Source organism: Pezoporus flaviventris, unplaced genomic scaffold (assembly GCF_033815535.1).
Source record: "Pezoporus flaviventris isolate CSIRO_AGI_PZ_B2104156 unplaced genomic scaffold, CSIRO_AGI_Pfla_v1 ptg000025l, whole genome shotgun sequence".
Taxonomy (NCBI): domain Eukaryota; kingdom Metazoa; phylum Chordata; class Aves; order Psittaciformes; family Psittacidae; genus Pezoporus; species Pezoporus flaviventris.
Window position 1 is genome coordinate 13,825,430 of NW_026892573.1, and position 23,441 is coordinate 13,848,870.

The 23,441-nt window shown below is 38.4% G+C and overlaps 1 long non-coding RNA gene across 5 annotated transcripts; it reads left to right on the forward strand.

The window, feature by feature from the left end:
• The first annotated feature begins 929 nt into the window (after nucleotides 1–929).
• Nucleotides 930–22,163, forward strand: LOC133271479 (uncharacterized). 5 transcript variants are annotated; one of them, XR_009744156.1, is made up of 5 exons: nucleotides 930–1,106; nucleotides 2,843–2,932; nucleotides 3,252–3,322; nucleotides 8,064–8,207; nucleotides 21,554–22,163. It is a non-coding gene; the product is annotated as an uncharacterized LOC133271479 (long non-coding RNA). The 5 variants fall into 5 exon arrangements; XR_009744158.1 differs by having other exon boundaries at nucleotides 2,846–2,932; XR_009744160.1 differs by having other exon boundaries at nucleotides 2,867–2,932.
• Nucleotides 22,164–23,441: the final 1,278 nt, after the last annotated feature.

Sequence of the window (23,441 nt, forward strand, 5' to 3'; positions counted from 1 at the left end):
TACTGCTTTTAGTGGCAAAGTTGTCCTCTATCTCATAATTTACACTTAGGTGACAACAGTAGTTCCTGAAGTGCTGACATTTGTAGCTGCAATTAGCTATGTGCTTGTTTCCTTATTGTCCCTCCTGTTGTATTAGCATAGTCATTTGTGTTGTAATGCAGTGACTTGGATCAGAAAATTGATCCGGACTTCAAGAGTTTATTGCAAGAAGCAATTTTTAACCAAAGTTAGTTCCCTAATATGGCGAAAAAATAGTGAGTGGCTCCACCAACAGATATATCTGCACAAATGTGGTTGTGGCACAAACATGAGAATAAGGAGCAGAAGGGTTACCTCTGTTTGAATTGGCACTTTTACCAAAATAGATGTTCATCAAAATTATGCCTCTAGAATCTGTTTTGGAAGTGATTAGTTTTGTCTGCAAATAAACATCCAAAGTAAAATACTGTATATGTTCTATAAAATCAGAGAAAGTTGTGGGGAACTTGAGGGCTGGATATATTAGTAAATAATGGTAGATGTCATTCGGTATTTGTGGTTATAAAATAATTCACACTGGAAGGAATAACTTGAATTACTTGAAGATAATTTAAAATTACAAGTAAATCATCTGCAACAATACATGTATGATTACGTGAAAACTTATTTGCTGTGTGCCCACTGTACAAGAAATAGGCCTAAAATTTATTGAAAGTGTGCTTTATAGTAGTATTTATGTAGAAGCTCTTTATCTGGGCATTTTTTCTCAAATGAACTATCTGGATGTCCATCTGGTTTAGTTAAGTCATTTACACTTACTTTATCAGTCAGCGCATATACATATCCTTTGTGTGTTTTAAAATGTTATGGATACATAACAAGTTCTTGAAAACTAAGTATAGTCTTTTCAGTAAGTTTACAAAAACAAAGCCACTGTATTTCTTGCTTTCAGTTCAATCTCCTCAAATAAACTGGAATTTTTTAATAATGGCAATACATTCATTCTGCCATTTGGAGGAGCCTGTGCCACAGAATAATGATCTGAAGAAAGCTCACTTATTTGCAAAGAAGAGTCTTCATTTGGGAAGTAGTTCCGATGCAGCTAAGAGGTGCTTTGTCAAGTTCAGGTTAGTACTTCATTTTGTTTTGGTTTTATTGTACTTATTTTGTTTGGTAGGCTGGCATTTCATTTAAATTAGCTTACATGCAGTGTCATGTCGGAGCCTGACAGCCTTTGTGTTGGTCATTTGACTTATAAAGATCTTGAACTGAAAAGACACATGCAGTGGCATGTGCACTTATGAGATGTGTGGAGGGGAATTGTCTGAAAAATTATTTTAGCACAATTTATCATGTGTGGAGTAATTCAGGATGGAGATTATGATGATCATAATGCCATGATTCCCTTCTGCTACGAGTTCTTTTTCAGAGTTTTCTTATGTGTTTATTTTCTGAATTCAATATTCTGCTAAGCCAGAGTTGCTGTTTTGAATGTAAGTGTTAATTATTAAGTCTCAAATCATTCAGGGGAAATAAAAAGGAAGCTATGGTCAAGTTTTCACAACCCAAAATACCTTCAAATTTTCCACTTAAAAAAAAATCTGGGTTTTAATGTTCTGTGAGTCAGATTTTTTTCTAAAATGGATCCTCAAATCTTGGCATGCTAATGCTGGATCAGGATTTAATTTTAGATGAATGGTTACTGTAAGTTGTGGGTTTTGTTTGTTCGTTTTTTCTAGACATCCAATTATTTTTATAACATAATGACTTCCCAGCAGTAGTTGCTTTATACTCATATTCTGCATAAGAACTGTTTGCAGTGTACAAGTGATGATATAGAAAAACAAGAAACCCATAAACCAAAAAACCCCAAACCCCCACAATCAAATTGCTTCTTATCAGAAAGGCAGAGTAGATTTTGTCAGCCTTTACAGTGGTGCACACAGATCTAGAACCTTTTTATGATATCTGTCTACTTTGTTGCTAAATTACTAGATGACTTGCATATATAAAAATATATCTCTATAGATGTATATATTATCTGAGAAGCTTTTACAATACCATTTGTCTTGCTAAAAGTCCTACAGAATGAAAAGTACTCGATTTGGTAAATTTAATACTGTTGTATCTTTTGGGTCCATAGGCTCCTGTTCTGCCTGGTTTTGTGCACTTGCTTAGTTTCTTATCAATGCCACTAACTTCTTATCAATGCTATGCTGGTACAGTAATGATGCTGAAGAACTTCAGTGAAGTAGAAAGAACTGTACTATTTTAGTGTAGGCCTCTACTCCCCTTAGAGAAAACATGAAGATACTTGTTTAAATCTCTACAAACATAACAGACAATTAAAGTTCAGAAACTAGTTAAGAAAAGCTTTTGAACTGTTAGAGTCCTCCAAACATGGACAGCACTAGTGAAAAAGAGGCTGTTCCTTCAATGAAGTTCTAAAACTTGAAGTGCATTTCAATGAAATCATCACACAAGAGAATTAATTTTGGAGATACTTCTTAAGTGTTCTGGGTTTATTTTGCAGTATGAATGTTATGTGTTCACCAGATACCAATTTTAAAATATTTTTTTATAAATGCTACAGAATTATAAAAACTGAGGGCTTTGATACATCTGACTTTATTTTTAATACATTTGAAGAACAATTTTCTCAAGCATATTAGGTTTTCCTGTTGGTGAGAATGTATTCTAGCTGTACATGAAGTCAAACTTTTACTGAACATGGTTCCATAGGAGCCAAAGTAGGACAAGGGTAAAACGTAAAACAAATTCAGGATTATTCAATAATAGTGCTTATGATGTCTGTAATATGGATATTGAAAGCAGTGAGTATATTTTCATCTGAATCTTTCAGCAGAACTATTATTGTTTCTAGTAGAACCTCCTGTTTGTGGTCAAAATTGGGGTTTCCTCAAAGAGAGTCCTGTATCTGAAGGGTGAGAAGGTAAGGTATTTGAGGTTATATTATTCCAGCAAACAGTTAAAAGCAATTTCAATTACTTTTAACATACACAAATATACATAAATACTTGATTTATCATACATCAAGAAGTCTCAAATTGTTTATATCAGTTTCTGTTTGTTGTTTTTTTCCTTTTTATCTCATGGGTGGAATTTCTGAAAATATTCAGCTCTGCTTTATAAATGTGTTTTCCATGAAATCAGTGAGCTGACCTGAGTGGGAATAAAGGTTGGTTTATCTTTAGTGAGACAAAGTTAAGTCATCACTAAGTGGTTTTGAAATCTCATCCTTGAAACACTAGGTCTTTGACATTCAGTGGGATGAGAATCTCAGAACAGACTGACTACTGGGGACTCCCAAGCTACAGTTCAGGTAAATAATTTCTTTGGAGGAGGAACTTAGATGTTCCTTCTTTTGAAAATTAAGATAATTAAGTACCAAAGAGTGCAATTTAAACTATAAATATTTTTCACTTAACATTTACATTTAAAATAGATATGCCTACATTTGTGAGAGGTTTTGTTAGTTACAGTTCAAGCATTATATAGTCATATAACATTTCAGCAGTCCTGTTTCTAAAGAGGACTTTTTCACTGGCACAGAACATGAATCTCTAGTTCTATTCCCAGACACATTTTTATCTTGTTTTCCAACATGTAGCTGTGAGTGCATAGCTAGTTCAGCTACTGCAATTTCCATTTTGCAAAGGCAGAGATGTCTTTTGGTAATGCATGCATAATTTAGATGTAATAGCTTCTATATTGGAATAAGTGTTAGGGGCTCTGTTCTGATCATGGGATTAACTTGGTTCGTTCCCTCATCTAGCTGGTCCCCACTTTCCCAAGGGAAAGGGTAGCTCAGTTTGTGTTGCAACAGCTCAGTGTAGTTTGTAACCTTAAGCCTTGCAGTCACCTGGAACTGGTGCTTCTGCACTTTATTTCTGATCTCAGAAAGCACAGTGGTGCAGCGGGTACTGCTGCCTCAGTAGTGGAAGCAGGAAGCTTGGAGAAGAACAGGGTATGCAATGGGAACAGGAGCCATTACGGCCATCTCCAGTAATCTGTACTAGTTTATCACCCAGTTTCCACTTTGCTTCTCTGTTTTGGGGAAGAGGGGGAGGAAAAGGTGGAAAATAGTTCTGTAATTGGTATAAAAAGAGCAAGAATTTTTTTCTGTTTTAAAAAAAACAAGTTTGCTTCTGCATGATAGTGTTCCAAAGAGAAAACATTAAAGCTTTGGGGATTTTTTTTTTTTAGTATATTTTTTAAGGGGTTACCTAATTTCAATTATAGACTTACTTTTTTGCCTTCTTCAGAAAGAGAAAGATAATATAAAGGGTGAGGATTTTGAGATCAAGAATAAAAATTGAGAGTAGTTTAACAGAACAGATTAAGCAAATCAGAGATACATGTCTTAAGTTTAAGAAATATTCAACTTCAGTGAACCATTAACATCAATGAGGCGATATGAGGTTTCTATTTTCAGTTCTATAGACGATGCAGACTGTGAGAGGAACAGGTGCATCTGAAGTAGATTATCTGGTTTAAGAAAATAAGCAACTATTCCTGCCAAGCAATTGGTTAAACAAAACTATTAAAATACAAGTATTTTCATAGTAGCTCTCTAATTAATTTAAGTAATTAATGGAAGAAATATGTGCTTGTAGTAAGTTGCATGTTTCTTCACAGGTGACAAAAAATACAGATATTTTTTCTTGTCCTTGACAATTCAGTGATCCTGTAATTCTTGTCACAGGTATACTAAACAACTGGGAGTGAATTTCTGCACCTCTTCAATTTGTAAGGTCATAAAATCTGAGCAACAGTTACTAAGAGTTCTTGCTGGTTGAAAGAAATCACATAGCAGGCAGCACATTCAGTCTTATAGTAGTGATGTATTTTAAGAGACAGACTGTATCACTGTAGGTAAGGATGTGCCATTAGCACTGAAAAGTAGAAGCATGGTATCTGAGCAATATAGAAGCTGTGCACATACCTCTTTTTGTGCCAAATACATTGATATGTTAGTATTACAGAATATATTTGTTCCGTTCCTCTTGGAACACAATTAGCTTCCTCTCCTTTGTCCAAAAGTGCAAAAGAGATGTCTCTTACCTTGTTCTTGGGACTCATGATCCAAGAGATCTCTGTCTCAGAGAAGGCTCGTTGGCTGTGAGAACTGATATATAGCTTACCTTAGGGCTTAACAATGATAGCAGGACTGGATACCACCCAACAACTATGCCAGTTTTGGTTCCCACCATTTTGACATTCTTATTCGAGGCAGCCAAAAAAAAAAATGGATCTACCATTGCTTGTGGACATAGATGGAAAAATATCTTTTACATACTGGTTTTGGTTCATATTCTTAATGAAGCACATACAGTTCACCTTTGATAAGCAAGTTATTATTGTAGATATTTTACTTTATCCAAAGATTTCTGGGAGCTTGAGTCTTATTTTCGGGGAGACAGATGGGGAGACAAAAGCACGCATACATGCGTTTGTCTTGAGTCTGGTTTGAAAGCTACTGTAAAACAAGTCATAAGTAAGGAGGAAAATGCATTCTTGTTTTACCAGGTGATTCTGGTGTCTCAACTCAGTTGTCTTGAGGATACTATTCATAGTGTCCTAATGGGAACACACTGGTTAAAACATTATAATTTTTAGCTCTGTTTTCCTTCAAGGACCACCTGAGGAAGTAACTGAAGTTTGTTCCTGTAGAAGCAAAAACGTTGGGATTTTTTAACAGTGTAGCCTGAATTTGCAGATGCTGTTTGAAACAATCAAATACAGTATAGAAAATTGTGTGTGTGTATATATATATATATATATATTTATAGGGGTTTTATCTATAGTTATAGGCTGTATATATCTATATACATAGAGAACTATCTATATATAGAGATAGTTACAGAATAGTACTGCCACCACTATAGATAGTGGTGGAAGTACAGTTGTGCAGCTGAACTAAAGGGATTTTGCTGGATAACTACTGCCTGTTACTGTCATTGGCAAGTCAGAGATAATTTCCAAAGCTGTAGTCTGGTTGAGGAGGAGTATTTGCTTTTATGTGTATGTTCCAAGCCAAAACACACACTTTGTTTTTACCAGTGTTTTTACTAAGATCCAAAATCATCACAGCATTGTTGCTGAAAAGAAAAAAAAAGTTATTTTTAAAACAAAAAGTGTTATGAAAAGAACAGTGACACCTGAGTGGCACAGAGAAAACCTGTCAGCTGAACTCTTGACAGAATCTGGCGGAAATTCAAAGTCTGGTTTGTCTCTAGTAATTCTATTAACATTTCAAAGGTGGGTGATGTTCTGGGAATTTCACAGAAGGGATTATTTTTTAAGTGAAGAATTAGTGCTTTAAAGCTCTGCCTGTACTAGGACTATTGCTGCTATCTTGCAATAGGTAAATGAATTCTATCTGAGACACCAAGTTCTCTATCAGTCGTTTTGCTACTTTATCTGTACTGGCATAATTGAAGTATCAGCCATCTTTTGCCACAGTGTGAATAGAGCTGTATCAGTATAAAACTGCATATATTGGTAGCTTATTTCTGCGCAGAAGGAAACAACCTAGGGCTGGCCCCATTCCAGAAATTTTTAATTGTATTGCAGTTGCTATGCTTGTATAAACTGTTTGTATTGGAGACCTTATACCAGAAGAAAGTGACTTTGTTCTAGTTTATTTGCCTTTATCCTTAGAGCCCCATAAAAAGTCACAGCATTTCAGTTTCATAGGTTCACTTTGTGAGCAAACTTGCCCTTTACACGGACTTACCTCCATCTGTGCTACAGGCTAGAAACCATGGGTGTTTTGACAATAAAAATGCATCTTCCTTTCTAATATAAGCCTAATCTATTCAGTTAATACTAGAACAAGAACAGTGCATACTGTGAACGGTTAGAATATGTCCATCTGGCTTCACGCATCAGAGCCTATAGAGCAGCTGTCCCTAACCTGAATCCCAGCTTAACTCTGTTATTCAGCAAGGAACACGATGTTTTAGATGCTCCAATCACACTTTCAGCTGTTGTTTTATGTAACAGTGAATTGCCTTGCTTTTCTGCTGTGTAAATGAATCTTGTCCATTATGTGTTGCCTAACAATGAATTAAGAAAGTTGAAGTCAGAATATCAGAACTTGGATCGCTTGCAAATAAGGATGATTTGCATTTGCTCATTCTGTAAAGATAATGTTGAGCAGATTCAGATGATTCCTGTTTTAAAGCTACAGGTTAGGAAGAGATCTTGATCCACATTAAAAGGAGGGGAGTGGATCCTAATGGGGAAAAGTCTGAAAATCACTATAGCCCTTCTGCTCAAAGGCTGGGAGCAGTAAAGAAAGGATCTAGTCAGAGACTAGCAAGCAGGAACAGAAAGAGCCAAAAGCCTAGGGGACCTTTGACCATTCAGAGAACATTCACTAGCTTTAATTATCTGTTCTCTGTCCTATGCTCATTGAGCATTTGTTCCACCTTCTCTCTGTCCATTCCACCTCTATTGCTTTAATACTGCTTACTTCATTTGATTCCCTCCACCCAATCTGCCCTCCTTACTCTGTATATCCTTCCATTTCCTGGAAACAGAAGCAAAAGCCACCCCCAAAACAGAACTAGTGTTACATTTACTACAATCACAATGTTTGTGCTGTGTGTGAACTTTTCCCCCATGCTGTCTTATCTGTTTAGACTGCTGGTTTTTATATGACCAGGGACCTTTTACTGCTCTGTGTTTATGCGCTGTCCAGCAGAACTGGAACTTCAGTTTTCATTAGTCCTTAGAAGACCTTAAATATGATTAAGAATAATATTCCTTTATCCTGCTTTTTTATAAGAAGTTATTTCCCAACAAATGACTACCCTTAATGAGATGAGGTAGATGAGATTTAACAGGATAAGAGGAACTTTGCTTTTGTTGTTTTTCAATAGGTGAACTAGTGATTTAAAAGTATAATGTTACAACTGTGGTTATATTATAGTCCAGAATAAAATGATAAACTTTTCAGAATTAATTTTATATTGACTATTTGCATTGCACTTGCAGTGATTTGTAAAATGTTGGCTCGTTTCCCGTGTTTTACATCTTTTAAATTTGCTTTCTAGAAACCATTTTGGTAGGTGTGGGTTGCTTGTCAGAAATCCATTCCGAAGCTTGAATGCCAGGCAAGCAGGGTACTAATGATGGATACGAATGGATATCTTCAGGATAACAATGGATGCAGCATCTTCAAAAGCAGTTTCATTTTGGTAAGAATTTGCATGCAATGTATTAAACAGTATGTGATAGTTCTCAGTAAAATGTGTTTGTATATCTCTCTGAAGATTTGCCTGATTGTTCAATGAAAATTTCTTCTAAAATATGAAAAGTAGGAGCATGACTCTGCATCGTGTAGTATTTTAAATTCTGAAACAGTGTACAACAACTTTAGTTTACTTAGTGATTTCTGGCATATAAAAAAGGTTAAGTATCTTTAGAAAAGTAAGTTATTTTAGAGAAGTAGTTAGTGGCCATTTATGGCCATTGTTAATGAGCCTGTTTCTCTGAATATTTAAAATTTAATATTGTGAACTGTCATTTAAAAAGAACAGCTTTCTTTTGCATTCAGAGTATGTTACAGCTAGCCTCTGGTGGCATATTTCACCGTTATACATGTAACTGTTCTAACAGGCATTGCATCCAACTTGCAGGAGATATGAAATACTTCTGTCATTATTGAAAAATTACTCATAGCAGGAAACTTTTAATCCTTGTATAGGTTAAAAAAAAGTATAACAGCAGAATGCTAAGTCACTACACTGGTACTACTTTGCTAGAAGCTTCACACCAGTGGAAGTTTTACAGTAACTACAGTATAAGTGGTTCCTTTTAGTTTAGTCTTTGAAACAGCTTAGGCCAACAATTCCTTAAGCAAAAATTCTTGTTTTCACCAAAACCAATTATGTTCATATCCATGCGTATACTGACTTCTTGAAATTCACAAAGAATTTGTCCTTTCTACTCCTTGAATTGCGCTGGTGGTTAGTACTGCAGTAGAACTGTTCCGGTAATAGCTGGCAGTTCCTAAAGCTTCTTCTTAAAGGTATTTTTGAGGTCCTGAGTATATACTACGTAGTAAAAAGCAGCACAGAGACTGAGCATTCCTCTGATGAACTAGTTTCATAGCTGAGGTAGCTGTGCCAGCAGTGAAATTAGGATTTTGACACACCTCAAGAACTCTTAATTTTCTTATGCCATGCTGAAAGCTGTGGTGGCTCAGGAGCTGATTCACAAGCAGATTAGGCATTAATCAGATGGACTACATTGGTTAGAGGGGTGGTAGTTAATGTCTGAGAGCAGTAACAGCGTTTTGTACACTGCGTGCCTGTCAGGAGGCCTTAGCCCTGTGAAGAGGCAAGGATAAGGAGCTCAGGCATGTCATTGTGCAAACACAGATACCTCCTATGGGCACCTGATGAGAGCAGCAGAACTGTGGTGTATCCTGTTGGGGGGGAGCAGTGCCAGCCTAGCTGACAGAACCCAACTGCGCTGTACTCAGTTGCATGGTACATACATGCACCATAACTTAACAGGTACCTAAGCCAGCAGTAATTGAACAAGGGTATCCTCCTCACTAAGATACTGGGAAAGTACAGAGTGTGCCTGGTAGATGAAATCCAGAGAGGTCTGTGGCCAGATTCCAAAGGCCTGATAACAAGTGTACAAGTTAGACCTGAAAAGATTAAGGTAAGCAGTCTCCTCATTTGAAATCAGATTGGTACGGAAGTGACTAATAGTGACTTCTATGTAATATCCCTTTCTGCAACACTCATCTTTTCATTTTTACTTTCTAGGTGGGTGGGAGACAAAATCTGGCCCTCAAAGTGCTATACACTCATTTCAGTGCCAAAACGCAAAACACAAATCAGCAACTGTAATGTAAGGGCATGCTAGGTTCCTCTAGCTGCACCAGAGAAGTATGAATGCTAGATATGTGAATGTAAGTTTAGATATCTACCTAGATATGTTTATAAGTAGTTTTTTAAACTGCTATGATTCTGTAGGCTATTGAAGTAACTTGGGATGAGGAAGTTAGGCTGTTCACAACATTTTTTGCCAGGCTAGTCTTTCATTCTGGTTCACTGCATGGCAAGTGTTTAGTTCTTTGTTTGATCTGTTTAGATTTTAAGCCAACTTCTAGGGAGGAAAAACAAGAAGGGGTGAGCTCTTCTTAAGTTTTAAAACCCCTCAAATTCTGAAGGACAATATCAATCAAGAAAAACCTAGTTTGCAGTTTCCATGACATAAAGGTATCTTATCTGCAGTTGCAGTAGTTATAAAAATCAAGGCTGGAGTGTCTTTTTCTCTTGATCTTTTCTAAGGTGACTGTACTGACTGGTATTGTTTCAAATAAAAACAGTTAAAACAAGTGATTGACTTACGAAAGGGTTGACTGACATTTAGTGTTTAATTCCTCTTTTGCTGAATCATTTTTGGCATATTAGCTTTATTTCTGACACTTTAGTAGGTGGAAGCCTGAGGGGGAAAATGTTGTAGTTCTTTCACAATTCATTAGTTTGTGGATGTTTCTGTTATGTTGTTTCCACACCAAATGACTCATATGTTAAACGAACACGCCAGCTTAAAGGCATGCCCTCAATAGTGCAGCCCACAGTGAAACTTGATGCCACTGCATATAAAAATTGGAAGATGCTCAGACCCATTTGAATCCTCAGTCAGTTTGGTGCACATTGGACACACGTGCTATCAATTAGTGTACTTGCTTTCCATCAGGGTACTTGCTTTCAAAAAGCTGTGTTTTACCATGTCCATTTGCTCTTTCTCACACTGCTGTTCTGATGAGTTTGTAGGCTACGTTTGTCTGGTGAGCATTAAGTTGGAACGGAGAAACATTCATTTATTTAATAACATGGCATAGTTTCAATGTATTCTTTTCTGGACTATTTGGTGATAGACTACAGAAGTAACCTGCTTTGCATTGCCACCTGTGTATTTTTTAATAATTTAGACAGACTCAGAAATGCTTTTATTTGGGAAGTTGATAGCACACATCTAATGCCCTACATATTGTGAAAACCGTAATTAGAATGAACCAGTTGGCCTCTGGTTATCTTACCTCTCCTTGAATTTTTATTTTCTTACCGATTTAGTTTTTCCTTGTTTAATAGAAATGTGAAAGACAAAACAGATTTACCTGTTGACAGCATCACACACATTAACAGTTACACTAAAGAAGTTTCATACCAGAACACTGTAACAAGCAGGTCTTAAACTGGCTCAGGGTTCTAGTCCTACATTTTCTGAGTATCTGCAATATGGAGACAGATGTGTACTCACAGCCTGCATTGATTTGTGTACTGAAAATATGTATATAACTCCATAATTTTTGTTCTCTGGATGACAGACCTGTGGTTTTGATAGGAGTAAGATGGATTGCTGTGACAGACTAGATACAACATACCATGAGTCAGGTACTCTGGCTTTTAAATAACAGTCCTGTTTTGCCATGCATGATACGTAGCAGAGTAGTTTATGCCAAAGTGAACGGATATATTTATATTAAAATGCTTTTTCCATAAATTTTTCACTTAACACTACCCATGGCTGTACACTGGGTGCAAGGTTTTCTGTCTCCTGGCTCGTTTTCAGGAGGTTCTTGATGCTCACCTAGCTCTGCTTCCACTGATGTGGAGCTTATCTGTCCGTCCCTTGTCTGCTTGGGGCTGCAGGACTGTAGACACATTAATGAAAACTATGTGTAACTATTAACAAAAGTGATGACAATTTCCACAGGAAACACTGGAAGGCAATAAAGTAGCCGCTTCAGTCTTGTTTCTAGCACCCCAGACCAAGTCATCTTGGGTCACATAAGGATGCCTCACTGAAAGAGTATAAAAGGTATAAAAAATGACCATGCTACTGCTGCAGCTGCAAGTGGTGTTGAAGTATAGGCAAGGAGAGGAAGGAGGTAGCAAAGTGAAAATACATCAGAAATTGTGGCTCTGGCCAGGCTGATGTGTTGGAGAGAACGGGGTGTATGTACGTGCAGAGGGCAGTATCTCTGCCTTCCTGTACACATGTGCCTTTAATAACCCCAGGTAGCAGCAAAGGCCAGAAATGAGGCATACTGGTATATTCCACCTCTACAGGGGTAAAAGCTGCCTCAGCAGCCTGTTCTTCATGTGTGTCTTCTGAGTCTTTGGCTTGTCAAGATCCTTCCTTCATTTGTCAGGAGAGATCCTGGAATCTCATAGTGTATGCTGCAGCATGTACACTTTTGAGTCCTGCTTTCACTTGACCACCTGCTCCCTTCCTGTACTGTGTGATGGAGATGGGCAGTTCGGAGGGGCTGGGCTTTGAGGTCTAATCGGGGTTTCTATGAGCACAGACAGGCGTGATGTCAGGCGCTGAAGGTCCTGGCCTGTTCCCGTTCCTGTTGGGTCCTTCCGTCCCTTTCTCCTCGGGAGGTGGTTTCTCCCGTGGCTCCGGACACGGGTGCGCTCAGGTGGGCTCAGCCGCTTCTCTGGGACATCGCACCCGAGTCAAGCGTTGCCTGATCCCGCCGGCAGCGCGATCGGGGAAGCTGCCTCCGTCAGAGCGAGCAGGGCTTCGCCGCGGTGCCTCGGGCCAGCTGCAGCGGCCGGGCCGTTCACCCGCAGCGCGCCGCCCCCGCCGCATTAGGACCCGGGCGGGCGGCTCCTCCCCGCCGTAGCTGGGGGCGAGGGGGCGCGGCGCCGAGCGGACCTTTTCCCGCCGCGACAGCTGCTGCTCGCTCCCCATTGGCTGACAGCGCGGGACTCCGAGGTGTGCGCCCCTCCGAGCGGGCCCGGTCCGCCCCGCGGCCGAGGCGATCCCGGCGGGCGGCTGCCTGCCTGTGGCAGCGGCGCTGCTGCCGCGGGCTCCCGTCCCCTGCCTGCTGCCTGACCGCTCCCGCAGTGCAGCGCGGTGTGGCTGTCGGCTCCACGCGCCTGGAGCTGCCCTTACCGTGCGTGAGGACTGCGCTGCCACAAACGGGATTGCGCTGGGGATACCCTCGTGCCGCTGCTGTATTTCTGCTGATGCCATGGCACGCCTTTCTAACGCGGATTTGAGCGCGCTGACTTGTTTCGTGCTGGGGAATTACATGTGCAACTGTGGGCTGTATGCCAGAGGGGGGACAGGTTCTTGCCTGCAGCTTTTGTGTACCCTGGGAAAAGACGTGTAAATAATGATAGATGAAAGTGTTTAACACAACGAGAGCTATTTTAATTATTCCAGGAAAATAATTTGCACAACATACAGACCAAATGATAAATACAACCTGAAAGCTTACCGTGTTAGTTGTAGTTTTATTGCCTTATGTCAGCTTTGTGCATATATAGTGTAACATACATACAGTGTAACATTAGGTCTTCCTTTAAAGGCTATACAGTGGATTGTGACAGATGTTCAAAACCATGCTTTGGCTAATATTAAAATATCCTCCGTTTAATGCCTACATGATATTCATACAAGACAGGTACTGTGCTCTTAAATCAACTATTGTGTATCCTGCTGAAATCTTTGCAGTTTAATATTTAAAATGAGACATTAAGAATAAAAGCTCTCATCATTAAATAAGAATTAAAGTGGAGCAGAAGCTGATACATTATCTGACACTTGGCTTCTATGGCTGTGTATCACAAAGTAATGGCTCTCTTAAACTGTACATTAATCACCAACAAGAAGTTCAGAAATGTGTGTTTCAGCCCAGAAACTTTTACTACCAAGCAAATAGCTTTCATGCTATTGGCATGAGCAAAGAAATGCCTTTAACAAGAAATTCCTTCACATCTAAATGAAGTTAATTTATACCTTCTCCCATACAAGTTTAGTTTATTGCAATTGCCCAAGGAAAAAAGTGTGTGGGGCAACTTTGCAGGTAAGCATACAGTGAAGTATATTTCAAGTTATGTATATTCAGTACATGTTTTCAAGCATATGATAAAATACCTTAAAAAAGAAAAATGTCCGTTTTAGAAAGTGATCAGTATTTGTCAATGGGTTGTGTAATTAAAATGATCACAGGCAAAATCTATACTTGTAAAAGGTGAATCTGGCAGGTGACAGTTCTACTCACAAATTCACAGCCTGTGTCATCCCCCAAAGAGTAAGTTAAACAAGGAGAGTAAATTTTATGTTCCAGTTTTCCAGTGGTGAACGGTCAGCTGCTGTCAGAACATAAATGTTATAAGGTATATTGCCTTTTGGATTCAGAAATTATATATTGCCTTTCTGCAACCTGTTGGGTCGCTTTTATGCCAGACAGCTTTTCTGTCATTGCAAGAAATACTGCAAGACAGTAAGGTCTTCTCAGACTGACAGCTGTACATGAACAGCATGTACATGAAATTCCCTTCTCTAGCAGAACCAGTACCCATGCCTACATGGAAGTGTCACTGTACAAAGTTTCTGTAGCTCTTTGAATTCTTGTTTTCTCTCATACTGGTATTAGCTTCATTGTCTCTTTCCAGGAAAGAGTTCCCAGGCTATCTTTCTGGCTCTTTGTGCTGTCTCTATTACTGATCTTTTGCACCTTTGTTTGTACCCTCTATCATATTGCATGATACTTCAGCCATTTACTTCTGCCCTGTTCACCGGACCCAGTCACCGACTAAGCCACGAAGGCCCATCCTTGTGTTAGCAGTGTGGGCAGTCTCTCCCTCCTGTTCTCCCACTGTCTCCCACCCCCAGGCAATATAATGTTCTGTTTGCCTTCCCAGACACAGTGGGGAAAAAACCTCAAAACATATGAAGCCCCGTCCTTTTGCTCCTTTTCATTTTTTTCCCTTGCCTATCTTAATGAAATTAAGACTCTTTGCTTCTCAAGAAAGAATGATAATTTTCTCTATGTTTTTGTAATGACTAATACAATGGGGTAATGTATTTTCTAGCCTTTGCTGTACAATATGCATTTCAAACTAAAACAGGATGATCTAATCAAGATAACAAACAGTATAGTGGTGGTGTACTAAGGAGTTAGTGCTTATGCTATTTCTGACTGCCTTGTTTGCGGGTGATCAGTAAGTAGTCACTTTTTGGGTGGTTTTCAGCAAGCTCTGTGATGAGGATTCTTGTTAAAACAATCCTTTACAAAAAATGGCAAGGGAGAAAATGTTCTATTTTAGGTCTTTGAAAAATAGAATTCTAGGAAACTGGAAATGAGGAAAACCATGTTTTAGGTGGAACCTTCTGTGATTCAGATAAATGAGTTTATAATAATGCTGATTTTAGTTTTTAATGTATTTGACTTTACTGCATACATAAGAGCTTAATGTAGGCAAATTTTAGTTGTTTCAAAATCTTCTCTGACCATCCTGTTGAAAATGACTAATTAATAGCATTTAATGCAAACTTTAGGAAGAGTTACTGTGAGATTGTGCATAAAAGTTCAATGATGAAATCAACTTGCTATTCTTTTTGTTGACATTTTTACGTAGGAGCTATCATATTGGCTTAAACCATAACAGTTTCCTGTTTCATGAGTAAATACATCACAGTGCTTCAGCTGATGTTAACTCCAAATAAGTTTCTTCCTGATTTCTTTATGTAATAACCAATTTGAGCTATGCTATTGTTAATAGGGACATTGTTTTCATATTTTTAACTGAATTTCCTTGATAATCAATATGAAGAAATGACACATGATATGAAAAACATTTCTCATGATCAGGTTTGAATTTTCTGCACTGTGGGTGTTTCTGTGTATTTTTTTTCCTAGTGTTGTAAGTTAGCAAGCATACAAATGTCTGACCTGACCTCTCTAAAGCAGTTGTTGTTTTATATGTCCATGCATAATACTCATGATTTTAAACTTCCTAATTTCTTTTCATAGGATGCTTTCAGTATTTATCATTGCTCACATTTGAACCTTTTCTGGGTCTTTAGTATCCTTTTGGATAAAGAGTGACCTGTAGCTCGTGTGGGTTTTTAGTTTTTGGTTTTTTTTTTTCTGGTAAGGTCATAGCATTGATTTTTATAATCCTATTACATTGGCTTTCTTCTATTTATCCTCTATTGTTTAAGCAGCCTGGTTTATTGTTGGTTGGGTTGGTCTTTTTTACTATAGTGGTATACTGAGCAGAGACTTTCACTAAGCAGCTGAAGTGGTGCCCTGGTTCTTTCCTGAGGCCAGAGCATCTGGTGTGCTTTCCCATTACTGCATGTTCGAATGAGCAACTTCCAATAAACAGAGGCAGGCCTACCATCTCCCTTGCACTTGACACTAACATTCACTTGCCCCAGTGATCCAGTGCATGGAACTACACTGTTTAAAAAGCAGTTCTAGGCTTACCAATAAAGGGTTGATCTTTCTCCTAGTTTTCTCCCTAAGCAAGCTCACCAGTGATGGTTGCTGCTATTGTGGCAAGATTAGAAGAGCACATGTCAAAGGAAGGAGGAGGTAGAAGTATATAATATGTTCTTTCTGCACTGATCTGCATCAGATCAGTTTAACTAGATTAAGACTGTGTAAGTGGTAACAGAAGTATTGAGTTTGGCAGAAATGCAGGATGGATGAAAATATATTTGTAAGCATAAGATGAAAGAGCAAAACAAAGGGTTAAAGAAATGGCTTGTACTGATAATGAAGAAAGGACGCTGTTTCCAGAACACCATTTCCAGCAGTATCTGTGTACCACAGCACAGAGGACATGGCAGAGAAAGACCTTGCGTCCTAAGAGCAGGAGGATGGCAAGGGTTGTAGTGTATTACACACACTGTTGTTTTTCCAGTTAGCCAAATGAGAAGAAACTGCAGGCAGACATGTAAGACCTATATTTCAAACTAGGAAAAACAGACAGTGGGCAGCAATATGACCTAAGATTTATGGGAGGCAAGGTAAGCAAGATCCTGAGGCAAAGGACTATCACAGCTGATTCCTGAAGGATATCCTAAAAGATCTGCTCAAAAAACAGGTTTTTATTGATAGTTAAGGACAACTGAAATGGAGTGAGGACTTAATAGCTGGGGCCCTTGTTTTCTGTTGTGCACATAAGTTATCCTGGCTAGCCATTTGGACAGAACTATAATGATTTAAACTTGATTTGGCATTTTTGGGGTCCACTTATTAATAGCACTTTTCCCTGATTCATAGTAACCTAAATGACTGCAGATTTTATGCCGTAGTCCTCACCCCCATGTCTGGATGATTAACAACTGTACCGTAACATAGAACCGGATCCATTCTTTTGAGACACTTTGCATTTAACTCTTTGCCATTGATTGAATTTATTATGATGAAATAGATCAATTAATCCAATATTTTGCTTTTTTTATTCTCATCAGGTTTTGATCTCTGCCTGTCTATGTCTTAGGTTTTTTGTTTGCTTGCTTCAGGAGGAAATCTTCTCTTTTGGCTTTGAAAACTTCTGTTACCTGGATGAATAGATCTGGAGCAAGAATTAGACCAGCAGCAGTAGTAGTTGTTCTGTTCCGTTTCTTTTGTACATGATGCCTAGTATGACTTTTGCTTATTGTTTGCGCTATTTTCAAATTTGTGAGAGACTCCTATTTGATTCAAGTAACTTCTTGAAGCTCATTGTTCCTTCATAATGTTTTATTCTCTTTTTTTCCCCAGCAATAATCATGTTTCTGGAGACTCAGAGATTTTCTTAGCATGTAAGATATGGCTGGGGGCTTTACTTCCTTATTTTGGTCTTTAGGAATATTCTTCATGTTACTAAAATCTTTTTAATAGGGTGTATTTAAAGTTCAATAAATTTAACAGTGAGAAGTGTGTGTTGTGGGGCATGAACTCTTAGCATATAGTAAGGGGTTCCTTATATTTCATACCTTACCAGTCCTATATTTTACTATTGTCTCATGGATGACTTCAGAAAAAAACTAATGACATGTGTCACACATGACAAGGATTTCTATGGTTTTTGTTTCCCTTACCCTGCTTTCTCTGCCAGAAGGTCTGTATGTGTCCTGGATCTACATATACCTTCCCATCAGTCTTACTCTCCCGTCTCTTTCACTGTATTGAATTGTCTTGAGGATTTGCCCATCATTCAGACTGGGGAAAAAAAAACAACTGGTGCCAGCCATGAACACGTTCCAGCACTTTGTTATAGGATTCAGGAACTTAGAAAATAACAAAGTTAAAGTTGATGCATAGCTGTGCATCTTCTACTTGGCATGTGTGCATAGTTCTATGATAATTACATATCAGGTACTGTTTAATAAAATACAGCAGAGCATTGTAAGACTGGTTTTGTATTACTGTGTTACTTGGGCATTGAAGTTCCTGTGCTTCTAGGCACCACTCAAACATGGGCTGAAAAGATTATATGCAGTCCTAAATACTTACAGTGTAAATATAGTCCTGTTGAAAAGAGGAAATATACATAGATGAGCAGGGAAGTACTAGGAATTGAGGGGGAGTATTCATACTTCAAGCATCCAACTCGGAGACCTAAATCAAAAGACTGATAGATCATTTCCACAGCTTATCCAGAGACTCTTTCAAAGGACAGTTTGGAATATTTCAGGAGTGAACAAAATCCCTCTCAACAGAAATGTCTCTATTTGCTGTGTAGGAGGATCCTTCTCCACCCCACACTTGCCTACTTTACACACTTTAAAATAGGTGGTGAGTATACATCTTATTTGCTCATGGGGGTTGTAGGGGCATTTTAGTAAGCTTAGTTTCAAAGAAAGCTTTGAAGGACAGTAGTGAAGTGTGTTTTCAAATATTTAAGGAAGTTTCCCTAAAATGTAAGGTGTAAAACAGAAAAAGGCTCAAGAGGTTTGTTTGAAAATGTAACATGGATGAGAGAGGAGCTAGAAGCTGGACTGCTGACACTGAATGACAGGTAGGAGACAGGAAGGGCAGAGAGACAAGAATTCAAACCTTTTTTTTTTTTCTTCAGTAAAAAGTGAGGGGTTTTGAAAGTGTTTTGGCCAAACATAAAGTAAAAAACAGATCAGACAGTGTGATCTAACGAACTTTTCAGCTTTACGTTTCCTAAAAGTTGGCCCAGCTTCAAATGCTAGCAAACCACAGCTGTCTTCCTGACACAGTTGAGGAACAATAGTTGTGGTGCTGGTAAGTGAGGAAGGGCCTTGAAAGTGAAGACAAGTAGTGTATTACAGGAGAAGTCAGGGAGAGCTTTGGAGACAGTAATGTGTTCTCCAAGTGATCAAGTAGGAAAAGGGTCTTTGCAGCAGTTTTCTGAATGAGTGTGAGATTAGGTTGTGTTTATCAAAAGCAGAGAAGAAAACATAATGATGATGATGATAACCTGATGGAAACCTTAAAGATCTGTTCTCAAATATAACTGTATTGTTTACTGTTTGGAGTTCTTCACTCCTATGATTGCTTCCCAGGTAATATTGCTTAGAATATTTCCCCACCTGCCACCAAAGACTGGACATTAATTGTTGGGTTTGATTTGTAATGTTGCAGTGGGGTGTCTAGCATGAAAAGTTGTGTTTTGCATTTGCTGATCTTTTTAGTTGGTTTACAGTAATAATGAATTGGTTTACAGTAATAATCAATAGAGTTCAGTAATTTCTTTACAATTAAATTATGAAGTCTTCTAATAACTATACTCCAGAGTACTTCAATAATACAATTAATTGATTCAGTTCCTTATTCTGATCCTTCCCTATGATGTAAGAATTCTCCGTAGGAGGAGGAAGCCTTCAGTTTGCTTAAGGCATTTGTAGCCAGGTCTCGTACTCAGCCACAGTCATCCTTTCCTTCCCCTTCAACATGTCCCACAACTCAGGCTGAGAAGGGGGACTGGGGAAAGGGCAGAGGAAATAGCATCTGCTCTTGGCTACTTTTCCACTGGTGCATAGTTGTATGGGCATGGTAGCAAAGAGGAGTGAATTAGAATTGTTTCTAGGTTTTTCTCACTTAAACCAGAGATGAGGCAACTTTAGTGTCAGGGAGGCATAACCCAAAGCAAAAAAAACCCACCACCTCACCTTTTTATTTTCTTTCTTGTTATTTTTTACAATAGATACATTACTACCAGCTGTTGAAATGTAAACTGTTAATGCATTTTTGCAAGAGCAAGAAGAAAGGCTGTCTGTGCTGTCTAGTAGTTAGGTGTCCAGATTAAAGTATTACAAAAAGTATGTAGCATGCTCAGGGAAGAGAAATTAAAAATTGCCTGTCCACATATATGTAACTGAGTGACAGCCAGGTTTTAGGCTGTAACTCTCTTGAGATAAAATAATCAAAATATGACACTATATTCTAAGTGTGGTGTTGCAGGTTCTTTACCATGTACTGATTTCTGACATGCATGTGGTGTACAAGTGGGAATTCAACATTCAAACGGAAATCAAGATTTTGATACCTATCCTGAGCTAACTCCAGCATTAAGAAGACAAACATTACCTTCTCACACAAATTTTGGAGGTCACCTCTGCCTTGCATTTTTATGAGTTGCCTCATAGATAAGCAGTCTAAGTAAAGTTAGCATCTCATCTCAGCAAAAAGGGCATCTTAATGCCCGTAATTTAATGCATAGTGAACAGAAAACTTTGTATATAGTATTTTTCCCCACCTAGCAATAATAGCAGTTTGAGTCCTTACCTCTCCATCAGCACTGTAGGCAAATCAACATCTCTTTCAATGAATTTCAGATGTTTGTGTCCTCATGTATCTTGGAATATTTTTTAAACTTACTGATTTATTTTATGTAAAGGGTCTTGCTGCATCTTAAGCTATCAAACAGGAAGTATGAAAGTAATCAGAGAGAGTTGATTCTCCTGAACATTTTTTTTGTTAACAGAAAGTGTGTTTATTTTAATTTGTCTTTCTGGGGTGGATGAGAGATGCTGCTGCTAAAGTTTGGATGACAATACTCCACAGTGTAGCCTGTGGTTCTGCGTCTTTTTTGACCATAAACCTGATACTCCTGTAGTGTCTTCACTGCTGTTGCACATTTCAGTGGGCAAACCTCCTTATAAAGTAGACAGGTTTTTGCGACAGTGTATTTTCTTATTGGCAATTGTATATGATACTAGTGTGGGCTACCACAGGGTCTTATCAGTATGTTAGGAAGAAACACCAGCATAAAAAGCTACTTCACTTAACACAGTGCCAGGCTAGAACTACTCAAAGCTTTCAGATAGGCATAACAGTGCATGTTTTTATAGAAATAATACTACTTTCTGTCAGTTTTAGTGTTTTAAAATATGGTATGATTATCTAATTTTAATTTTTGCCACCATGTTACTAAGAGGATAAAAATCTACGCCTGTAGAAATGAAGAGTTGATGAAGATAAAAATGTCACCTTAATTGATTTTAGACTCTTTTATTTAAATAATAAACCAAAATATATATAAATATCAAGAAAAGCAGCAGCATGCAAGAGGTGAGCAAACACATTGCAGGTTCTCATGTTTGCCTGAAGGGGAATATGGTGTGATCAGTTAATGCTGTATAAAGGTATCGCTACAGACTTTGCGGTAGCTGCAGTGTTTTGTTGTAAAAACATAAATCTTGTAATGATCTAAACAGATTATTTTTTCTGAGACTTGTTTGGTGTCTCTTTAATTAGAGCTGTGCGCTGTGTTACCTGATTTCATCCTTTTTCTGTTTACATATTTAGGCCCTGCCGCTGGATTTGTTCAAATGGACCTCGATAGCCAAGGGGCCTGACTGAGTTGGTGGGACTCTGGATAACTGCAGGTTTCTACTCTGAAGATCTGATTGTAGGCCTCCACCTAAATTTCTATTTTATTCCTCTATTGGCTTCTAATACATGAAAATTATCCTACAAAATGGTATTGTCTTTGAGTCTCCTGCACACCTACTTTAATAGCATTCAGACACCATGTGCTTGGGATGTTGTCACAGATTGTTAAAGTATTTCTGTTGTGTCATGTACCAAAACCTCATGATTGCTGTGACTATTGTGTTACATTTTTACATTCAGTGGCTTCCTACCAAAAATGGAGATCATCACCTGTGTTTTCAGTCATTGTGGTATTTCTCTTAACTCAGATGTGGAAGTCAGAGTAACTGTTGGAACTCTATTCAGGTCACTTGTAAAGGTGTTAGTAGACTTGGTTTTATTTGCTGAACACAAATAAGATCTACTTTATTTTATTTTGCAATGTGCTGTTTTCTTAGTAGCCTACTACTGCTGAAAGCTTTCAGTATGATGATATCCTGTGATGTAGACCAATAAAATAAGTAGGAAAAGGCAGTAACTTTTACCAGCTCTCCTGTTGTTTTTCTGTTTCTGTGGCTGTGGTTACATGACATACTATACAGTTGAGAGTGAGGACATCTTGTATTTTGTGAACCAGAGAATATCTTTTGTTTGCACTGTTCCCTGTCCTGTTCCATATGACCATGTTGCAGTTACACTGAGTACTAAAGTTAAATAGGTCTGATAGAAGCTGGAAAGCACTTTTCAAAATGACATTAAAGAGTTTGAGGGGAGAAAATGGAAATGCTGCATCCCTGTGCATATTAGTGTTTATATTGTATGGACTTTTTAAAGCAAGTATGCAGCAATATAGAATAATTAAGAGATTAAAAGATCCAAAACTTTCTCTGTATATAAAGAATCAGAAATACCTTATTTTTTTTTTTTTGAAGGCTTATTACAGTGATATCTTAAGAGCTTCACAGTATTTGATGGGGCTTTTTGCGTATTTCCAGAACAACAGAAAAGCACCATTGTCCTGTTTGACCACGGAGAAAACCAATCCACTTCTTCAGTCAGTAGTAAAGTTGATGATACTGATTGGGTTCTCCTGCCTTTTAACCTTGAGCCTCCAGCTCCATTCTCCCTCAAAAGCCAAAGCTTCCATTCTGATCAGCTGCTTTGCATTTCTACGTAAAGGGGCCAAGGTGTTTCAGTTTGGACTCCCAGTAAATGAGGAAGCCAAGGTTGGTGGCCATCTGCCAGGGTGCTTGGTCTGACTTGCTGCTTCTGCACAGGAGCTGATGGCAAACACAGAGGCAGAACTGAGTGTTGCTATGTGGCATTCAGCTGCCTTAACCATATGCCCATCGCTCTCTTCCTGTAGTTGTGTGTCTTGTTCTCTGCACAACTTCTGGAGCAAACACATATACCAGCCTATAAATAATCTAATTCGATGCACAACCCTGATTCATTTCCTGAGCAGTGTGTGTCCGGCGCACACACGGCAGCCACAGTCATGTGGAACAATTCAGCAGACTATGAGGGCAAATACTAAGGCTATAAAGTGTTTAAACTTTGTAATGAAATAGAATTTTTCTAGTGTAGCTTATTATAGCCAGAGATTGAAGTATTTTTAACAAGGAGCAAGAAAAATTAATGTTTTTAGAACTGGTTATAACCATTTACCTGTCTAGTATGGGAATGTGAATATTCGGCTTAGTGAAGTACAGAGCATCAGCCGGTAGGAGGAGGCTGGCTCTGGAAGGAAGGGAAGGAAGAAGGCTGGGTAGTAAATGCCATGGCTGTACCCAGTATGATTTCGAGTCTTGGGGACTGTTTG